Source organism: Schistocerca nitens, chromosome 4 (assembly GCF_023898315.1).
Source record: "Schistocerca nitens isolate TAMUIC-IGC-003100 chromosome 4, iqSchNite1.1, whole genome shotgun sequence".
Lineage (NCBI taxonomy): Eukaryota > Metazoa > Arthropoda > Insecta > Orthoptera > Acrididae > Schistocerca > Schistocerca nitens.
Window position 1 is genome coordinate 185,139,789 of NC_064617.1, and position 5,672 is coordinate 185,145,460.

Sequence of the window (5,672 nt, forward strand, 5' to 3'; positions counted from 1 at the left end):
GGTTGTTGTCTTGTAAACTTCCCCATCTGTTGACTCAGGGATCGAGACGTGGCTGCACGATCCGTTACAGCCATGCGGATAAGATGCCTGTCATCTCGACTGCTAGTGACACGAGGCCGTTGGGACCCAGCACGACGTTCCGTATTAACCTCCTGAACCCAACGATTCCATATTCTGCTAACAGTCATTGGATCTCGACCAACGCGAGCAACCATGTCGCGATACGATAAACTGCAATCGCGATAGGTTACATTCCGACCTTTATCAAAGTCGGAAACGTGATGGTACGCATTTCTCCTCCTTACACGAGGCATTACAACAACGTTTCACCAGGCAATGCCGGTCAACTGCTGTTTGTGTATGAGAAATCGGTTGGAAACTTTCCTCATGTCAGCACGTTGTAGGTGTCGCCACCGTCGCCAACCTTGTGTGAATGGTCTGAAAAGCTAATCATTTGCATATCATAGCGTCTTCTTCCTGTCGGTTAAATTTCGCGTCTGTAGCACGTCATCTTCTTGGTGTAGCAATTTTAATGGCCAGCAGTGTAGAAACATCACAGAAAAAGGTAACTGTGATCACAATACGATTGTTACACAGGAGTTACCGAGATTCACTACGGCCCCTTGGACGTTTCAAACGGCGGGTCATAGTTCTTAATAGCCTGTGTGAAAAGCATGGAAAGAAATGTATGCTCTGCACCGTGGTCCTGTGCAGACCACAAGGTTGGTAAGGGGTTCTTGTGGTAGGGCGTTCCATTCCCCCATCAGTCTGATTGTTGGTGCATGTGGACGTGCTACAATCCTCTCCCCAACGCATCCTACTTGTGTTCGACGGGGTGTAGTCGGGGGAAACGGGCAGGCCAGTCCATTCGCTGAACCTCTCTCGTTCCAAGAGCTCCTCCACCTATACCATTCGATCCAGTCTCGGATTGTCACCCACAAAAATGAAGTCAGGGCCAAATGCATTCCTGAAAAGGTGAGCTCTGGCAAGGACTACTGTGTCACAATAACGGCGTTCGATGATTCGGATGTCAGTACGCTCATGCAACATGATGCCTCGGCTCACCTTAACACGTAGACCACCAAATGATGATTTTCAACCATGCTGGACATATCCTCTTGTGGCGAGGGGTCTCAAAACCTAATGCACCTAGGGACATGGTCATGGTCGATTTGATGATCCAAGTGTCGTGGCGTGGGGTGGTGTAACGTTACATAAGCATACTGACCTTCGTATCTTTGGACACTTTACACGAAACGATCAACGTCATTGTAACGCTTTACTCCTTCCCCATTCGCGGCTTTTCAGGGATGCATTACGCTCTGACTTCGTTTTTATGGATGATAATGCGCGACCGCATCGAACACCGCAGGTAAGGAGTGTTTCGAATGATAGGATATTCGGCGAATAGACTTGCCTCCCCATCCACCAACTTAAATCCCATCGAGCACGTTTGATATGCATTGGGAAGACATACAGCTGCATGTCCACATGGATCGACAGCCATCCAGCTGTGGTCAACAGCGCTGGTTGAGAAATGGAACGGCCTACAGCGAGAACTCGTTACCAAACTTGTGGCCAGCATGGAAGCACTTTTCAGAGCATGCCTTGTCGTCCGTGGCGATCACACACCCTATTAAGGATTATGTCCCACCTTTTATAAAGTACAGGGGACCAATGTGAATTCAGACTTCTTAATGTTTTTTCAATAAAAGTGTCACTTTTGTTCTTCTCATTGCGTTTTTCTTTCAATTACCTTCCGTACTATAGAACAGCAGTTCTTTCTATGTACGGTCCAAGTTTAACTGAGTTTTGTACCTGGCAGTGACTAGCCATGACAAAGTTACTTTCGTCTTTATGTTTTGCGTATCAGTGTGATATTGTTAAGTGCAAAATATTACCTTGACTACGACTGAATCCACAGCCACAACAATTCGCTTAGGAGACAACATACCCACACACTGTCTTTTATTACGAGGATCTTCAAAAACAAAGCTGAATCTTTCAAAATGGCTCTGAGCACTATGGGACTTAACATCTGAGGTCATCAGTCCCCTAACTTAGAACTACTTAAACCTAACTAAACTAAGGACAACACACACATCCATGCCCGAGGCAGCATTCGAACCTGCGACTGTAGCGGTCGCGCGGTTCCAGACTGAAGCGCCTAGAACCCTGAAACTGTCAGAATAAGTTTCCATTCTGTTCACTGATACTTCCTGGCAGACTAAAACTGCGTGCCGTAGTGGGACTCAACCCCGGGACCTTTGCCTATCACGAGCAAGTACTCTACCGACTGAGCTATCCAACCACGACTCACGACCGTCTTTCACAACTCTACTTTCGGCAATACCTTATTTCTTTTCATTTGGGAGTCCTAGTCCCGCAAGGTAACAGGAGACCATTCCAAGGTGGACGCCCGGGTTCCCGGGTTCGATTCCCGGCGGGGTCAGGGATTTTCTCTGCCTCGTGATGACTGGGTGTTGTGTGATGTCCTTAGGTTAGTTAGGTTTAAGTAGTTCTAAGTTCTAGGGGACTGATGATCATAGATGTTAAGTCCCATAGTGCTCAGAGCCTTCCAAGGTGGGAGACGAGGTACTGATGGCAGTAAAGACCACGAGCGCAGTGCGTTAGGCGTGCTTGGGTAGCTCAGTCGGTGCCAGTACGGTAGCTCAGCGTGTACGGTCAGGAAACTAGCCAGTCTCTGCAACAACAAAAAACTTAGTGAGTTTCTCATCGATAGAATTTGTCGGCAAGGGGCACTGGGTCTCGCCGTGCTCTATGATTCTTCTAAAACCTTTGGTGCCCGCACTTTTCTAGCGATTCAGCGTATATATTGGCGAGCCATTGCAGCAACACGTCAGTAAGCAGCTGAAGATGACGACCAGCTGTCTCGTCGATATATCGTGCAGCTTCCACAACATTATTCGACGCGACGCCCGTGAACGAATGAAGCAATTTGAAAGACGTCATCCGACGTCCGCACAGGGTCACTGACTAAAACACAACGAAGAAACAGATCGAAAGAAAAAATACACAAAATATCGGTAAAGCACTTGCGCAGGTACGAGTCCCGGCATGTCACACAGTTTAATCTGACAGGACGTTTCAAGTTTATTATGGCAAGCCAATTAACATTTATTGAATGCTGCGCTACACTTCGAAGTGACAGAGACGCAGGCCACTATTTTTCGACGAAGTCTCGAAGTCCCCGTAAACTACAGTCAGAACATTCTGCCAATTGTTAAATTGCTTAAAAACCGAAATCCTCTCCTTGATCATCGTGACATTCGAGAACCGCTGTGTTGACGTTCTGGTCTAATCTGCAACTACTGCGAATCAGTTCTTCGAGTGCCTGGACAATGTCATCTATGGTCGATGCCGATGGTCTTCTTTCTCGGTCAGTCCCACCCACGTAAGATCGGCCTTAGACAAATCGTTGGAACCTCTTCACTACAGCTGGAAGTCACATTGCGTTCGGGTCATATACCGACAGAATTTCACGGTGAATCTGTGTTCAAGATACACGTTTTGTCCCCAAAAATCGTACTTCAATTTCGGGGCACGTTTCCAGTTGCCGCACCGTTTCACTCGCACATCGTGGTGTACCTGTCAATCGTACCGCAGCAAAAGCTTCTGCAGGAAATCCGGATCATGTACTCTCTTCTTATAATATGCCACTCTTGGTGCGCTATGGTATTAGCACGGGGCGACATGTGTAACCTACATTTGAGGTCTAAAAAACTAAAAAACTCCTCCCGAACAGGCCATGAAGGCCCAACGGTACCGACCGGCCGCCGTGTCATCCTCAGCCCATAGGCGTCACTGGATGCGGATATGGAGGGTCATGTCGTCAGCACACGGCTTTCCCGGCCGTATGTCAGTTTCCGAGACCGGAGCCGCTACTTCTCAGTCAAGTAGCTCCTCAGTTTGCCTCACAAGGGCTGAGTGCACCCCGCTTGCCAACAGTGCTCGGCAGACCGGATGGTCACCCATCCAAATGATAGCCCAGCCCGACAGCGCTTATCTTCGGTGATCTGACGGGAACCGGTGTTACCACTGCGGCAAGGCCGTTGGCACATTTGAAGTCCCCTCGTAAATAAAGTACAATTCCTCTTTACTCTATTTCCATTTGCGTATCCGATAAATTCAGTTGTCAAGCCAAATGCTAACACATGAACAAGTCACCAGAGTAGACATGCTTTGTTCAGAGTCAAAGAGCTAAAGAATGTACACATACATCAGTGTAGTCGTAAGGATTCATTGACATTACCAGACTTACAGGTACGTAAATCACCAGCTCACATACTGTTAATAAAGCTTTAATTTTCACTAATGTTTAGGTCATTTAACGATCTCAGTAGGGATCGGTTTGGCTGAGCTCTTCATGATTATGCTGCAATGGTATGTATCATGAGGTTCCACGTTGAACCATATGCTACTGACGCAGTTTTCATCTGTACTGAAGCATTCCACAAGGCACTGGATAATTGTGAATATTGTAAGGGTTTCCGAAAATGTTGTCAGCTTTTAATTATACGATTACTAACGTACATCTAGATTAGATTAGAGATTAAATTAATACTAGTTCCATGGATCATGAATACGATATTTCGTAATGATGTGGAACGAGTCAAATTTTCCAATACATGACATAATTAAGTTAATTTAACAACATACTTAAGTTAATATAACGACTTTTTTATTTTTTTTTATTTATTATTTTTTTTATTTTTTAATATTTTTGTTTTTTTTTCTTTTTTTTCTTAATTTATATCTAAAAATTCCTCTATGGAGTAGAAGGAGTTGTCATTCAGAAATTCTTTTAATTTCTTCTTAAATACTTGTCGGTTATCTGTCAGACTTTTGATACTATTTGGTAAGTGACCAAAGACTTTAGTGCCAGTATAATTCACCCCTTTCTGTGCCAAAGTTAGATTTAATCTTGAATAGTGAAGATCATCCTTTCTCCTAGTATTGTAGTTATGCACACTGCTATTACTTTTGAATTGGGTTTGGTTGTTAATAACAAATTTCATAAGAGAGTACATATACTGAGAAGCTACTGTGAATATCCCTAGATCCTTAAATAAATGTCTGCAGGATGATCTTGGGTGGACTCCAGCTATTATTCTGATTACACGCTTTTGTGCAATAAATACTTTATTCCTCAGTGATGAATTACCCCAAAATATGATGCCATATGAAAGCAATGAGTGAAAATAGGCGTAGTAAGCTAATTTACTAAGATGTTTATCACCAAAAGTTGCAATGACTCTTATTGCATAAGTAGCTGAACTCAAACGTTTCAGCAGATCATCAATGTGTTTCTTCCAATTTAATCTCTCATCAATGGACACACCTAAAAATTTGGAATATTCTACCTTAGCTATATGCTTCTGATTAAGGTCTATATTTATTAATGGCGTCATACCATTCACTGTACGGAACTGTATGTACTGTGTCTTATCAAAATTCAGTGAGAGTCCGTTTACAAGGAACCACTTAGTAATTTTCTGAAAGACGGTATTGATAATTTCATCAGTTAATTCTTGTTTGTCAGGTGTGATTACTATACTTGTATCGTCAGCAAAGAGAACGAACTTTGCCTCTTCATGAATATAGAATGGCAAGTCATTAATATATATTAAGAACAACAAAGGACCCAAGAC

The 5,672-nt window shown here is 44.0% G+C and overlaps 1 pseudogene; it reads right to left on the bottom strand.

The window, feature by feature from the left end:
- Window positions 1-3,960: 3,960 nt before the first annotated feature.
- LOC126254225 (5S ribosomal RNA) lies at window positions 3,961-4,078 on the bottom strand (annotated as a pseudogene).
- Between the last annotated feature and the right edge of the window lie 1,594 nt (window positions 4,079-5,672).